This window comes from Acomys minous, assembly GCF_964271855.1.
Source record: "Acomys minous genome assembly, chromosome: 14".
NCBI lineage: Eukaryota > Metazoa > Chordata > Mammalia > Rodentia > Muridae > Acomys > Acomys minous.
This window is the reverse complement of record NC_140496.1, coordinates 24,749,302-24,766,733: the sequence shown is the minus strand read 5'-3', so window position 1 is coordinate 24,766,733 and position 17,432 is coordinate 24,749,302. Positions and strand designations below refer to the sequence as shown.

Below are 17,432 nucleotides of genomic sequence, written 5' to 3'. Positions count from 1 at the left end.
CCTATTTTTTTTCCTTCTTTAGACTTATTTCTAAATCCTTGTATTCTTCCTTCTATAAAAATATAGTGGAAAACTTTTGTGATTCTGTACCTCTGTGCAATGCCCTGATTCTTCTCCAAGTGCACTGTAGTTTCGCTCCTTTGACAACGGAAGTGCGCACCCCTCAGCCGGAAGGCCAGGAACTGATGCAGGGCAGAGTCCTGGGGGGGGGGGGGGGAGGTCCCACTTCCCTCAAGAATGGCTGGAGCGTATGAGATAAGGTTTGGGCAACAGGACTTCCGGGTCTCGCTGGGGTGTGGAAAAGAGTTTTCCCACGGAGTGTTCTAGTTAGCTCTTTTTAAAGAGATTACCCGTGCGTGGAAACTTGGAGTTCTGAAGCTGAGGCAGGAGGCGATACCTGAGGAGGCAGGTATGGTTCGGTTTGGGTGAACAGAATGGCCGCTTCAGGAACAGCCGCTGTTCACTTCCGCAGATGAACACTGTGGTGGGCCCAGAAGCAGAAGCCCGTAGCCACTGGCGAGCTCCAGTGGTGACCTCAGAGGTTCTTCAGGGACAAAGGTTTCCTGGGTTTCCCCAGTGCTCTGGACAAACAGCCAATCTAAGTAGAAGATGCTTGCCAGTTTATTTCATGTGAAACAGGGACTTACAAACCATGGCCAGCAGAGAGGAGCGTGGAAGATGAACGCCTTTGATTGGCTGGGGCTAGGATACTCTATTTGCATGGGGAGAGATACAAGGTGACAACCTATCTGACTGATCACCTGTAGGCACCTAGGGGCTATGTCACGTGTTCCTGAGGCAGGCAAGAAAACAAAGAGAGAGCTTTGTCCCATGCCTTTGGTTCTCAGGAAGAGATTTTAAATCTCAAGTTTGAGATTTCTGGGGCTTGAACATGCTCCACCTCCGTTCAATGCCAATTCCCCTGGAGGCATGGTCCAGGAGCCCCCATACACTTTGATAGTACAGTATGTGGAAAGATATAATTACATAACTATATCACACATTTGAAAGCCCTAGTTCCAGCATGAACAGACAAGGCCTATTAAACTCTCTGGCTATACCCTTTGAGATTGTATCAGTGTCAGCATGTGATTTCTTTGTTACTGGAGTATGATCTCATGTAAGATCACGCCATTTATAAGATCAGTTATTCTGTCTTACTCATTTGTTCAAATCCACTTGATATGTTTGTAGATTAGTTAAATATGATGGCAGCCGTCTTGACGTGTAACTGCCATGATTTCCTTGTTAGGCCTTCCAGCTCGGTTTTCCAACACCGTCTGCTAGCAAACCACCCATACACAAACCCACAGAGGCATGTGGGGGTTTCACGACCTAATCTTAGCTAGACTGGCTTGTTTCTTTAATAATGTCTTAAGATTTCCCAGGAACATGCCAAAGAAGAAGAAATAGTCTTTGCTTTGTAGCCAATAAATAAACTCTGCTTCCTGATCCAGACTAGGGTGTTGGCAGATGTCTAACTTGTCTTGAGCCATCTAGGACTAGACTTTGGTTTCTAGGACCCCATTACTTGAAATCTGCTGTCTAGCTGTTTCCTTTTCATCATTCTCACAGACTCGTGGGGCCAGTCCTCATGAGCTAGGGCTGTCTATTCTGGAAGAGCCATGCGTCTTGCTTTATTAGTAAAATTCTTGGTGAGTTCTTCACAGGTGACACAGGGTGAAGGGGAGAACCTGTCTTCTCATCCCCACCCCTCTTGTGTCTCTGCTCAGCCTTTCTCTTGAGGTCAGAAATTACAGCCCTGAGTCAGGCTGTGTTGATGGGTGGCTCAGGAGGCCTGACCAAGACCCTTACCAAGCCCTAGTCACAACCTGACCATCTGGCTACCTCTTACTCAGCAGACAGGGGTACCCTAGACAGTGAAGACTAGGGAAGAAGCTGAGGTGGTGGAAGAAAGTTTTGGGGGTGGCAGGAGCGGGGGAGACCAGGAAGGAACTTCCCTGGCCAGCCTAGCTGGGGAGAATGAAGGAGTCTTAGGAACGTGCCATGTTTAGAAAGGAGAAACCCCCGACAGGACAGAGAGAAAGCAGGGAATTTAAAGCCCCGGGTGGTTCAGCTCCTGGAGCCAGGGAAGGACTAGGCAGGCATATGTCATGGGTAAAGGGGAACAGGTAGATGGTCCTGATCCTCTCACATCACCCATCACAAGGTCGCAAGAATTTTACTAATGAGCTGACAGGCACTGTGCTTCCAGATCAGCCAGTTCTAGTGTTAAGAAAGATAAGCCTGATGAGACCAGTGGAAGAAGGGCAGACTGTGGACTATCCCTCTAGAGTCCTATCCCCAGTACTATAATTAGTTAATTAATTAATAAACTAATTATAAACACATGAAAGTCTCACTCTATCAAAATTATATCCCTGGAGAACACAAATTATCCTTAATATTAAGACTGCTCAATACCAATATTACCATTCATTCATTCATTCAGTTGGCCAGCCATTCGTTTATAACCTCTGGACACCTGGTGAGAGGCAGGCACTTCCCATCAGGCCGGCTGTGATGCTCAGCACCAGAGACACTGCATTGCCTTGTGGAGCTGACAGCCCAGCAGTGGAAAGAGACTTTTAAACACACAGATAATTGCATAATTAAAACTTGTTACAAGTGCTAAGCATAAAGGAGGAAAATAACAGTGTTCTTTGAAAGTGTATAACAGCCCAGGAAGTAAATGAGACTGCAGGTCAACCCTACTCCTTGACACACTGATATTTAAGGGAAATCTGCAGAACGAGTAGATATTGGGCATTCAAAGAGACAAGAAAAAGCATCTTTGGGACGAAGCAGTGTGAACAAAAGCCCAGATGCAAGAAGCATAGGGCTCACGGGCCAGCAGGAAGCCTGTTCCGTGCTGCTAGGTTTAGTACAGCAGTTAGAAGGGTATTCATGGTAAAAAAAAAAAAAAAAGTCCCATAGCATCCCTGTTAGAGATGTTGGATATTCAGTGAAGTTCTTGGCCTAAAATGTGACATTTCCATATTTCCTTGTTTTGAAAATTATTCAGGTGGCCTTGGGGAGAATGTTTATTCAATATTTCTCTGTACTTTCCCCCTTGCTATTGTTTTATTAGCAAGATAAGAAAATAAATGCTCATTTACAAAACAGTAGACAAGGACCAAATCTGGGTGTTGTCTTTCTGATAATAATTTGTATTCCACAGAATCTTTCTGATAGTCTAAAAGGACGGGTCCATTCTCAGGAAGGCCAAAGCTGTGTTCCCTTCTTAGGATCTAAATAACAGCTAGTGATCTGTGAGCACTTACTTGTTAGGGATTTTAATAAAAGTACATATCTATGGGTTTTTTCCCCTATTCATTGAAAAATAAAATCCATATATCAGTGAGTTCCAGACATCTCTGGCTACCGAGTAAGACCCTGAAAAACATTTTTGAAAAGGAAAGAAAAACAAGAGAAATGGTTATTTCTATTTGACAAACTACAGTCAGAAGAGATTAATTTAATCCCTCCAAGAATATTGAAATTAGATCCTTTGAGGTCAGGAGAGATGGTTCAGGCTCTTAGAACACTAGCTACTCTTTCAGATGACCTGGGTTTGATTCCCAGGGACATGTGAAGAACCACAGCTGCCTATAACGTCAGTCCCAGGGGACCCAGTGCTCTCTCTGCACTCTCAGTCATGCGTGTGGTACAGAAAAGTACATGCAGGCAAAACACTCAGATATACAACATTTTAAAAAAACAGATAAATGATTTTAAAAATCAGGAGATCATTTTCCTGGTTGCTTTGTTTTCTAGAAGGGCCTTGGGCCTCTGTGCCAAAGGATCTGTTCGCCCGAATTTACTCCTGTCTGCACAAATGGTTTAAATATGGACTCTGACAACTGGGGCTACAGCACACTGTGTTCCTTGAAGCAGCTTGCTCTTCTAGTTAGAAAAGTACTCCAGTGTGTGAGCAGAAGCCCCTGGGTGTCAAGAAAAACTTATCAGAAATGGAGGAAGGTTTATCCACTGCTGCTGTCTGCTGCCGCCTTGGTTCCAGTGACAACCTATGTCTTAAATAAGGATAACAGTCCTTGGTTGTGAGTCTCACTGACAGCATCGAGATTGGCAGTCAGTTGCAACCCTTCAGTTGCAAGGCCTCTCGTCACAGAGCAGTGAGTCCAACCCTTTGCCTTCAGACCGGGGGAGATCGAATCAATCAAACCATCCATCAAGGTAAGGTGCCTGCTAAGATATTCAGGATCTATTTGTGGGGCATACTAGTTCCAAAAAACATCTGTAAGTGCCATAGCATTTATTAGAGGATAAGCCAGTTAAAAACAAAATGCCAGTGGATAATATTGTATTTTATGATAATTATAAAAATAAGCACTGCAAATAATGAATTTTTGGCATTCTAAAACTCCTAAATGGTGAAAGAGAAAAGTGTTATCTTTACACATACATGTATATAATATAAATGATTTATTGTCTCATATAAGATTTCTTTCTACATGGTGTATGCGATATTTCTAATCTGCAGATAGACTGATTGGATACCAAACTGACAATTAGTCAACTTTTTATATTTTCTCTTGTAGAAAAATTTCTTCTGTACAAATCAGGTCTGGTGGGCCCATTAAATACCACATCAGTTCTTTAGGTGTTGATTTTCACAAGCAATGTTTACATGGTTTAAATTATACTGCTATGATTACTCTCCCAAGAATAAGATTGCTATAAGTAAATACAATGATTAAAGTCCTCCCAATTAGATGGAACAGGTTTTCACTTTTACGTGGTATTGAAATTTCTTCATCACTTTTTTTGAAAGTGAAGGGGGCAGGGGAGTAAAAAAAAAAAAAAACTGAAAAAAAATTCTTGTTCTCGTTATATGTTTGGTTTCTACACAGAGTTCTAGAAAGAAAATTAATAATAAGAGCATCAACTATATAAAAATGCAGATAGGGCTGTTTGTATTATCAACCTGATTGGATTGGAGAAAGTGGCCTTCTTCTTGAAACCGACAGACTTCGGCTTAAAAAAATCACTATTATAGATTATTGCATTAATGACCTTCAATAAATCATGTTTCCTAAAACCTATGTTTTATCAAGATCGTTCTCCATACATCTCTGCACTTGGGATTGACTCTCAGTTGACAGCGTGAATTTCTTTTGGTCAGTGACACAGAAAGACTTGTAGATAAACTTGAACTCTTGGAAATCTGTCACTTTCTTCGAGAAATCCGGCTCTTCTCTTAGAAAGGGCATGCTGAAGACAGCAACGTCCCACTCACACTGCAGCTTACTGGACATGGAAGCAAGCTCCCTCATGGGGCACATGGGAGGGTCTGGAATGGTGAGTCAGCTAAATTTAGCTCAAGAAGCAAGACAGTGAGTAAATAAATTATAATCCAGTGTAAATTTAGATAGCTCATGATGTTGAAAAAGATAAATCAAAAAGCTTGTGGTAGAATGGCATAGGAAAAACTAGCTTTGAAATTTTAGCTTCTTATTTTACCTCATTGAATTTGAGCTATCTCTGTTGTAAGAGAATAATAATCCTATTCTTGCATCAAATTAGGCATTAAGCCAAACAAGCTCCCACTTATTGTGCTCCACTTCTTTCTAGGGTGCAGAGGCACCACCCCTTGTTAAATTCTTCTTTTCCTGAGTCATTGTAAAAGCAGAGTAATGAGAAGACTCATTTCCCTACTAAGCATGCTAATAAAGAAGCTAGCATCCCTTCACAAGAAAGAACTTTCTAAGTAAGGACTGTTCAACATACCAACAATGCTTATCAATCAGTGTCTCAACCATAAAGATGAAAACTCCAGGGAGTTTTAGAGTTAGTGGAGCGAGTCTGACGTGACCTTCCCATGTCCTTTCTAGATCTACTCAGAGGAAAATATTTCCTTCTTTGAGATGTGACTTAGACCTGCTCTTCTTCCCCTGGTAAGAAGAATTCCATATACTGGTAAGTGCGGTGTAAGCTTAGTATGAGAAGATAAGATGAGAAACATCTTTAAAACAGACCTATGGATACAGCACGGGAAGATCAGATATTCTGAAAGAACATTAGAGTAAGTACCAGGAAACAGACATTGTACAGAACTCTACTGTCTAGTGTGATACGAAATCTCATTAGGTTAAGTAAAAAACAAACAAACAAAACATTTAAAATGAGGTTTGATGACTGCCTTTTCATCTTTGATTTACTCAAAATATTTTCTATAATCTTGAAGATATTATTGTCTCCGATTTAGCAAAATTGACTGTACATTACAATACACTGCCAGAGATGGTATTCAATTTTGACATACTAACAAGCTATTTAAGTTGCCCATATCTTAGAGTTTTCTCAATTACCAAGTAGGTGTTAAACATCTTAAAATACTATTTAGTGCCTCACAAAGAGCATAGACAGAAACACAAACATGCCTGTATAAATAACAATGCACACACTCAGGTTTTCATAGAAGGACACACATACAAACAAGCAAAACTCATGACCCCTACCCTCATTGTCACTACCATCCTGGGACTAACTGCATGATCTTTTTTTGTCCTTTGTTTAGAGCAGAACTTGGACCATAGATACAATGAGTTGTTGTAGCGCTGCCTGAGACACAGTCGGTGCCATGCCTGGTTGTGTGCATCCATCACTGCTATCCACATGCCCTTCCATGCTCTAAAAAAAAAGACTGTGAGTTCAATATTCCACTCCTGTTATGATGATTGGTTTTTATTAACTTGACTCAATCCTCGACAGGCTTGGGAAGAGGCCTATAGTCTAGCCAATGGACAGAACATTCTCCACAGTTGAGTGGAGAGTCGGGTATAACTTTCACATGAACTCTGGTGCCTCATATTTGACCATGTCCCCTGGAGGGGGAGACCTGGTGGCACTCAGAGGAAGGACAGCAGGTTACCAAGAAGAGACTTGATACCCTATGAGCATATACAGGGGGAGGAAATCCCCCTCAGGAACAGTCATAGGGGAGGGAAATAAGGGGAAAATGGGAGGGAGGGAAGAATGGGAAGATACAAGGGATGGGATAACCACTGAGATGTAACAAGAATAAATTAATAAAAAAAAAAAAGATTGGCCTATAGGCAACTCTATAGTGCATTTTCTTTATTGGTGATTGATATGGATTGTGCTACCACATGAGGGACATGTCACACCCTCGGGAGGATGGTCTCAAGTTGTATTTTTTTTTTAAAGAAGGCAGAGTGAACACCCTCATAAGTCTTGTCCCTTCAACTCATTCCATGCCCTTCCAGTCTTGAATTGACAGCTTTTTTATTATTGTTACTTACTCAATACAAAGCGGTCAGCCCTAGCAGTATACACACAACAACAAAAACAGCAGCAGCAACAATATGAATTCAATGGGTTATATGTATATATTTGTGTGTAGTTATGCAAATACTTTTTTTATAACAGAAAAAAGTCTCAAAATTTTGTTGTACGAACGCAATAGCAAAATATAGTTGACAAGGAAAAAAGTCAGTGAAAATGAAAATAAAGATGAGTCAATAACATAATCTAAACTGAAGAATGCAGAGGCAAAAATAGTATTGGGGAGAGAACACAGCCTTAGAAACCTATGAGGCAATACAGAAAGGATTAGAGGGAAGGAGAAAGAATTTGGGGAAGCATAAGCATTTCAAATGACAATGACCTTTTCCCCGATTTGGCGAACATCATACATTAAAGAACAATTTCCAGCAGGATAAACTCAAATAAAATTCTGCCCAGGTACACCGTCAGGACACTCATGAGAACCAGGGGAAATAGGAAGAAGTGAGACTAGATAGTATGGAAACCTCTCACATTCCACAGTAAAAATGATGCCAGATCAATCGCAGGTGTGGGGGCTGGAAATAAACATAGAAGTTTAGGTTTTTAGAAGGAAAAAAAAAAACCCTGATACTCTGAAGCCCTCCCCTACACATGGTATTTTCACCTGAGAAAAATGAAACTAGGGAAGATTAGATGACTCAGCTAAAACAGCTCTCTCGGATGAGTGAAAAGGAAAGAAGGGTGGAGGGAAGGAAAGTATGAGAGGAATGGGAAGGGGGAGGAGGCAGTAGAGAGAGGGAGGAGGGAGGAGGGAGGAGGGAGGAGGGAGAAGGAAGGAGGGAGGCTACCAGCAATAAAGAAAATCACAGGGAGCTAGAGAGACAAAGAAACAGTAATCTCTTTGGAGGGGAGTGGAAAGAGCAGAGTCCTTAGCACTGTTCTTATCACTATGTTTCTCCTTAAGGATACAAAGAAAAATGATGTTTTCTGCAACAGGAAATAGTTTGAGGGAAGGTAATTCTCCCTGGAGGATCGAAGTTGAGAGGCTGGATTCCCAGGCTCCCAGCAAAGAGTACTTAGCAGGGTGCTGAGATCTGGGGTATGCGCAGAAGAAGACAACCAGTGCAATGTTTTCCCTGCTTGAAGAGGCTTGCTGAGGCCATGTTTAAAAGAGCAGAAGGAGTGAGCAGCTTTTTTTCATAGGGACATAACCACTGGGAAATCTAGTAATAAAATATAGCACTCGTTTCAGCGCCAAGAAAAATTACACGAATTATTTGTTGACATTCTGCAGCCAGAAAAAGAGAAGTTGAGACAATAGGTTACTGGCTAACCTCGCCAGTTCTTTGGCAGAGGACTGCTTGCCCTTTGTTTCCACATTTTCTTCTTTCTCTTGACTTTTTCAAATATCTTCTCCTCTTTCCATGCCCAGCTTTCTTCTTTTCTTTTTCCTTCTCGTTTCTTCTTTCTGCATCTCTGTGTCTCCATGTCTTGCAAACACAAACACACAAGATAGATAGAGGGGACAGGGCACACAATGATGACCACACTTGGGGGCTTCAGCCTTCATAGTGATCTGGACAACTGTTGTAGCAGGGTGAGCCAAAAGAAGTCCAGAAATCTACTGGACAAAGAAGATCCTTTGGAGGTAATGCTAATAAATTTTTTAAAATTAATATTTGAAAACTAAAACTTTAGGGATTAAGTAAGAAAACAAAAATTGAGATTTTTGTACTATTCTATGATTCTACAGCAGTGAGTAGCAAGCTTGTCAAGATCCCTGGCTTCTTCCCGTTACAAAAGCTCTCCACTGACTTTCAGCGGAAAGCCATAAAGATTTGTCTATGTTTCTTTGGAGAGGAAGGTCAACAAATAATTGGAATAAACATTGCCACTTGCTGAGATGTCAAAGTTCAAATGTCACTGAGGAAACCAATCTTCAAAAACAGCCAAGGATGGCATTAAGGACCATTTCAGTATCATGATGGCCTCAGTACCCACTGGTGTGACAATACCACTTGAGTTAGCAGATACCCATCACCTCTCGCAGTGGGAACAACTATGGAGTGGGAAGCCGTTACTTGGGCACCATTAAAAAGCAGCCTAATTAAATGCTCCAGGCTTTTAGACTTCTTCCAGGACAGTAAACAATGTTCTGGGTCCCTAAGATCCCATGACTTATCTTTGAGAAATGGTAAAGATGACTGTCCGTAGTCTTGCTCTTCATTGAAAATATGTCCTTGATACTGTTGTATTCCAAGAGAAAGCCCAGTATCAGTGTCATGGCTGCTTGAGAAGAATGAGTGAAGCAGGCTACGATATCTTCAACATGATCATTGCTTCAGAAAAAGCTACATTACCACTGTTGTCTTGTCCTCCTTTCCAATGCTTAGCTTGATATCATCTAATCTTCCTACATCTGGCATCTTTCTTTGTTCTGTCTTTTTTGGCTCTATACTCAACATAAAACTAACACTGCTTTAAAAAAAGAAATGGATAGCTGACATTGAAGGAATAGGCAGCAGAGGATTTTGGCAAAAGAAGACAGCGGTCCAAGGATTGTTTTGAAAAATCTGTGGCTCTGTACTTCCAGGACACAAATTAGGAGTAGGAAAAGTAAAGAGGTGGTTTTTAAACTGATTAGATTTTGGCAGAAGGGGAGAAAAATGCTGGAAAATCACCAAATACATTCTATTTGATTCTGTTTGTATAGACTTGGCTGGAAAGTGATTTTTAATTGTTGTTGTTGTTATTGTGTTGTTGTTGTTGTTGTTGTTGTTGTTGTTGTTGTTGTTGTTGTTAGTAAATAGTAAGTTGAACTGGAAGGAACCACATAATAATTTTAAGACTATACCAAGACTTTGCTTTAGGTACATCCTAGTATGAGACAACCTCTTAAGATCCTATTGGTAGTGCTTTGAGAGATATATGACTCTAAAGAGCAAATCAAACAGTTGTTAGGTGTAATTGCTTGCCCATTAGATGTCAAGTCATTCTACATGGATGACGAGCTTCAAAGGAAGCTTGCTGGTACCCTTTGACACTTCCTTGGTTTTAGTGTTTCCTGTTGATTAAGGGGGATTAGCTCAACAGTCTCTGAGGAAAGACAAATTCAGTGTCTGGGCAATAGCCACTGAGAATAAAGAGGCCCCAGCTGATCACTTAAGAAAGAGAAAAGGAAGGATCTAGGGAAAAAAAATTGAGTAAGAATGAAGCAAGATGTCCACAGGGTGCAAGAGTGGTGTCAGATGGAGTAAAATCAGAAAGAATATTTTCAGTTCCAACTCATTAAAACATGTGCATCAGTACAGTCCTTAATGTACAATAAACAAGGTGCCAGGGTTCACATGATGATGAATTGCAACATGCCTTCCTCTCTCTTTCTCTGTCTAGATTTTCACCTTGTCTCCTTTATTCCTGTACCTGATGTTCCTGCCAGAGGAGTCCACAGAGATGAGATGCTCCTTTAAGGCTACACTAGTGAGCACAGTTTGCAAGGTTCTGGTGTGCTGCATGGATGTGCACAATGCACACTTTTCAGGGCATCAGCAATAGGAAGTTCCAAATGCTTTGGTTAACTCATTTTAGTAAATGTCTTCTTTTAAAATGAAAACACAGAGTCACAAACTTCTCATTTCTTTCTTTTCTATTTAAACCAGTTTATGAAGTACTAATTAGCTGTTACTCCATTCCAAGTAGTAGAAACTGCCACAAGATAAGGAAATAAACTAGATTGTTCCATCAATAAATTAAGTGTAGAAATGGAAGACAGAAATATAGCAAAGATACAGCCATGCAGAGCAGTAAATCTAATTCTAAGGATGTGTGTGAGGGCAGCAGTAGAAAAAAAAAAACAGCTGTGACTATTAGAAAGATTGCTAAGGGAAGTTCTTTTAAATATTTAAAACTTAAGTTACTTTTGAAAAAAAACGAATAGGATGGGTTTGCACCTTGAAAAAGAGAGAAGATATGTAATCCCAGGAAACAGAGATCACACTTGCACACTGTGTAAGGGAGAAATATCTGGCATATTATTAAAACTCCTAGCAGTTTGGTATTAGTAAAAGCCATGGCTTGAGTGTGTTGCCCAGAAATATATGTTTTAGAAATGCAGTCCCCATGCTTATGTGTTGGTGGTGTTTGGAGGATTCCATGAAGGGTTACAGCTAAGACCCACAAGACATCAGTGGCTTTGCGGGAAGATCTAGAGTGCTTACTGCTCTGCTTTGACTATGATGCCATCCGACATGTTGAGATGCAACAAGGAAGCTCTCAACAGTTACTGAACATGCCATGCTCTTACACATGCCTGCTTCAGAATTTACATTTCTGCTGTGTACAAATGACCTAGTCCTAATAATGAAAAGAGACCAAGAAGAGAGGTCAACATAAACCTGTGTGCAAGCGAGTAATGAAGCCCAGGTTTGTATACGATTAGAAACCAGAACCAGCAGGACCCATCTGAAAGGAGAAAGGAACCAACGGGGTTCAGGGAAGCCCGTCTTCAGCTAGTGGAGAAGAAAGGAGATCGGTGCCATTTCCAGGGACATCTCTGAGGTTATCAAAGGACAGGAGGAAGTTGTCAAAAACTAAATCATCCCGTGTTTCTGTCCCCGTGCAGAATAAGGGTAAGTCTTTGGAATTCATCTCTTCAAGGGAAGTGGGAAATAGAAGAAATGGGATGCTCCCTCTAAGAGTGAGATTAAAAGCTTTCTTAGGTGCAAGTCAAAAGAGCTGTAGAGAAAGTAGTCTGAGTAATTGCTGGTGGTGAAATTCCATTAGAGGGAGAGACTGAGAGATATGTGTGAAACATAGTTAGATGAGGGAAGGGCCCAGGGTTCTGCAGGCTGATAGTTTTTAAGAAAGGAGATTTCTTCCCCCCAGTTACGGCTCCTGACAAAGCATCCCTTCATTACTTTGAAGAAAGATCCTTCCCTCATAACTGTTGTGAGTTTGAAACCCATGCTGTGTCCCAAGGCCTTGAATTATCAATAGACATGCGGTTTTTGTGCTTGTGTTGACAATGACTTAAGGATGATGTCTAATAATGGTGTATTCTATTTATTTTGATAGCTAGGAGAGTGTGTCATTTTGAAAGCAAATAAAAATATGCAACTTGATATTTAGATGCAAAATAGAAAACCCTTTCAAAAAATAAAGGAAAAGAACGGGACAAAAAGGCCAAATAGTATATGCAGAGTGAACGAATCCCAAAGAGAAATCCAATATAGAGACAGGAATCCTCAACACTGCTCAAGAAATAGAATCTTCTCCACATCTCTATTTTGAGTGTGGGGGTTGCATATGCCATATGGAGAACTGGATTTTCTTTCTAATAAGTGTGAAAGCAGTGTTGTCCGTCACATAGAAATCTGTTTCCTAAAAGTGCTATACTTAAGTTTCCCACCTCTAATAAGCCCCCTCTATCAGTGCCCTTTAAATAGCAGCTGAAGAATGTAGTGTCTCATGGGCTTTATTTGAGTACTGAGGGCATTAAATATATGGAATTGCTCCTTATTTATTTAAACTCAGTGTTAGAATTAATCATTTAATTTCAGCATGACGTTGTGGAGTTATTGGAGTGTGGGCTGTGTGTTCAATAATAACCACATACTGTAAATACTGTGGGGGATTCACTTGGGGGATTCTTTCATATTGTCTTCATTTCATCAGCAGTGAGATGTGTGTATGGTGACCATTAGGCTCACAGATACAAAACAGAGAATGCATAATTTCTGTGAGTCGCATCACTACTAAATGTAGAAGGAAAAGCCAGTAACAGAACTTTCTTATGTTAGCTACAAATGCTGGTATCTAACAGCTGGGTATCTAACAAAGAATCAATTCTTTACAACTTTCTGACCTTGACTTATGCAAGAGCTTCGTAGGCATGACGTTAAAAACACAAGTGGAAAAAAAGAATAAAAATGACGTCAAAACTAAAAATGTCTGTGGTGCAAAAGTTACTGTCAATATGCATGCAGAAGGTAGCTAGAGTTTATCCAAGTGTAGTGGTGGACTTCTAGGAAGGAGTATTTACCACACAGAGCGATGCTGCTGCTGCTGCACAACTGAAGCGACTGCCACTGCAATTGCTTACACAAGATCTGCACAGGTTCAAGCCAGTCAAGTTCCCAACATGAATGAGGGATGAGGACCTTTTAAACCTTATAACCTTTAAACCCTATAAGGGTCCCACCCATAGCCCAGGGCATTTGGTAATTGATGGCTGGTAGGGGAATAGGAGTCCTTGCTTTTTATTTATTTATTTATTTATTTATTTATTTATTTTTATTTTTTAGTGATGCAGTCCCTGGGAGACAACCCATGCTCCATTAGATGGACCCACACCTATGTACATACAGGCATCCCTAGGTAGGTGGGTCTAAAAACAATGCACCTAAAGTTGAGAGGGCTGGGGCCAGGGACAGGAAAACTTGGAAAGAAGGGGTGGGAGATATATTTGATCAAAACACATTATAGGCATATGTCAACTTCTCAAAAATAAAAAAAAATTAATTGAAAATAATAATAGCAATAATAACTAAGCAATAAAATGAGTAAAATATGGATAGTTATTTTCCCTTAACATATACAAATGGATAATTAGCATATGGGCACATATATAACATCCTTGGTTGTCATGGAAATGCAAATCAAAGTTGCATTGAAATACTACTTCGTACGCCCTAGCACAGCTAAAATTAAGAGATTAGACAATGAACTCTCACAGACAGCTATATCTTATGTGAGCCCATTTGTCTAATTTGTGTAGGATACAGACACCAAAAGATACAAAGTAAATCAGTAGTTACCTAGGAATTTGTGTGTTGTATAGTTTCAGAAGCATGAAAAAAATCATAAAGTTTGAATTGTCACACAAATCAAAGAATTTGCTCAACACTTTTAAATTTTATATTTAAACTGTTTGCATATGGAAAGTGAATTACCTCAATAGCATTGCTTAAGTGCCACAGTGAACAGACTAGTCACAAACAAAAGTAGGACAACCCCATGCTTTTCTAGCAGATAGTATTTAAACAGTATAATATATTCCTGAGGTGGGCTGTGGAGCCTGCAGTCTAGCACTGCTCTCAGATCAGCTCTCACTACCTGTGGCTTTTAGCAGCTCATACCTCTGAGCTTTTGTTCTTCTCGTTTGGAAAACGGACATGGAGTGTCTGCATTGTAGGTTTTCAGTGTGGAATGAGTAACACACCTAAGACTGCTTGCTATACTTAAGTATTTTGTTAATTGTGTTACTTCCATTTTTCTCCAATTTTGCAAATGGGATCCAGGCTTAGTCATGACTGCCTTTGCTAACATCTGTAACCAATGCTCCTCCCCACTGCACAGCTGTCACGGCGCTTTACGATTTTGTTTACTGTTGGTGCTCTCTTCGTTGACACACGTGTGCCATTCAACACAGCGGAAGAATGCAGCTGGAAGATCACAGGCTTGTTGAAGGGAGGAGTTTCCAGAGCTGGTTCTTCCCTGATGATGTGCTAGTGAGTCCATTCAAATTGCCATTTGAATAACCAAGATGAGTCAGCCGTGCCTGTCTGGGCAGGTTGCAACAAACATTAAATGCCACAGACTGCGCTAAGATGGTAAATAACAGGCGAGGTACTTGGCTCACTGGATAGACACTGAACCAACCTAAACTCCATCTTCTGTCCCTCACTCTCCCCCATTTCCCCTTCCCGCTTTTCCTTCCTTCCTTCTTTCATTTCTCTATAAGAAAACAGGAATAGTATTTGAAATAAGTAAGAAACAAACACCTTGACTGACTGTGATTGTTTTCTCTTCCTCCAAACTTGTCCCCACGGCTTCCAAAATGACTCCAATTAAGAAGTCATCTTTAATGACACACACACACACACACACACACACACACACACACACACACACACATACACACACACACATACACTGTTTTTCTTTTAATCTTTCCCCTTTACAGTGATATGGTGATATAGGAAAAGAAAACAGACACCCAAGTTTCACATAGAATTTGATGAAAAATTTAGAACTCTGACCATTCATTCCTGCTTGCTAAATTGTCATTTATTATCATTAGGAGGAGACTTTGTGAGCAAGAACTACATGAAAAAAAAAAAAAAACCCCGTGCACAGGGCTCTTGGAGAGTTACTTTCTGAAAGTAGTGATGTCTTAGTGTCAGCCATTGAAAGAAATATCAAAAAAAGTAATGTGAGCTGAAGCTCAAGATTTCTCAGGGTGTCCATTTGAGTTACAAAGGATTTTTTTATGCTCCATTTCAGACATTATTTAAACATTGTTATTCCTGCAAACATGCCACACAGAGATAAGCTTTTGCTCTGAACCACATGGAAATATAGATTGGTCTAAAAAGTCAGCTTCAAAATGCCTTCTTGGAGGTAACTGTGTATTAACCTGGGGGAGGGGGGGAGGATTTCAGTTGCAAAACCCTCAGTCAAAGGGGGATGGGATGAGGTTTGCAATATTCTCCTTAATGGTGTGATTTGCACAACAGTGGTGCTGTTAAAATCTAAATAAAGTTCCTGGAGCCATCGGGGCGTTATGCCATAGCTGCTTCATTTAGTCTAATAGTCCACACGTAGGTCATTTTCCATGCATTTTAATCTATTTAATGATCACCTTTCTCGGGTGATTTACAGCAGCTGGATATCTGGGGCTCTGGTACCCAGGAGTCACTCACTGCACAATAAACCCAGGAGGGAGATGCGAATGCAGAAGGTTATGTTTTGTGTAGATCTGGCTGCTCTAACTCCACAGTCACACAAAGATGTACCCATGGCTCACAGGGCTTCATAATCAGAATGATGGCCACTCAAAGAACAGGTTTCACCTTACATTAGTTTCCTGGATTACGAAGGCATGAATTTTGCTAAATTTCAATTATTATTTTTGAAGTAGTGGGTCCTTTGATAGAACAAATAGATACTAACCAAGAGATTATTTCCCACAAGGGAGTGTGTTTTAGGATATTCTGCAGGAAAAGATACAATAAGTAGTTTCCTATGGCCAAGGAGTGTCAGAGTGAACTGCATTCACACATTCTGGATTCTGAGAAGGCCTGAAAAGGTGAGACCATTATATTTTGTTGGTCTGTGCAATCTACTATTTCCCACACTAACATCATCATTAAATAATAATCTCCAATATGTAATCCCCTTTGCCATTCTGAATAAATACTTCATGAATGGTAACCTTACTCTTATTCCTAATATCAGAATTCTTTGGAAACATAAAACATAAATATGGAAACAGACGTGTCTGGGCTTCTGTCTGACACTTGCAAGCATTGAAATCTCACATCATAAGCTATTTTAGTTCTCCAACAGTTGCTTTTACCTTTTGCAAAAAAGGAAGAAAAAAAAAAAAAGGAAAATAACAAGAACCACTGTATTGGAGTCCTTGTGAAGTTCAAGTAGAAAAAAAATGCAGTTCTGAATGTAAATCAATCTCTATCACATCTTGTCATTATCAACTTAAAACATACCTAGACCTAAAAACATCTTAACTCCTAAACAACTAAGCTTCATTGTAAAACTAAGCTACCTGGTCTTCAACTCCATCAGAGACTTGAGAAGGAATAAACATGATTACCTGAATATGCCTGGAGAGCAGGTTTGTAGCTTTCCAAATGAGAAGATTCTACCTGAATAGTCACCCAGATAACTACCTATAGCAAGAAGAACCATGACACAATGAGGAATTATGTAACTGTTAGTTTATTGTATATGTGTGTAATAATATAAATGTATATGTAAAATAAAAAATGTTTAATTTTTAAAAAAGAAGTAAAAATTCAAACAAACAGTGATTAAAGTAAAAAAAATATGATTGGAGAGAAGCCTGTTACTTCCTGGGTTTTAATTATTTCTTCACTGTATTCTACAAAGACCATAAAAGCTTAAAATTATAGCCGTAACATTCTCCACTGTTGAGTGGAGAGTGGGGTCTGACTTGAACAGGAACTCTGGTGCCCCATTCTTGACCATGTCCCCTTGATGAGGAGGCCTGGTAGCACTCAGAGGAAGGATAGCAGGCTACCAAGAAGAGACTTGATACCCTATGAGCATATACAGGGGGAGGAGGTCTCCCTCAGTCACAGACATAGGGGAGGGGAGTAGGGAGAAAGCAGAAGGGAGGG

General features: G+C 40.3%; 1 long non-coding RNA gene across 1 annotated transcript in view; it reads right to left on the bottom strand.

The window, feature by feature from the left end:
• Positions 1–13,588: 13,588 nt before the first annotated feature.
• LOC311582885 overlaps positions 13,589–17,432 on the bottom strand; it is a 454,031-nt gene continuing 450,187 nt past the window's right edge. Inside the window, exons 4-5 of the long non-coding RNA XR_014774296.1 lie at positions 16,886–16,957; positions 13,589–14,834 (exon numbers count right to left, since the gene is read on the bottom strand). This is a non-coding gene — a long non-coding RNA (uncharacterized lncRNA). The remainder of the gene's footprint in view (positions 14,835–16,885; positions 16,958–17,432) is intronic.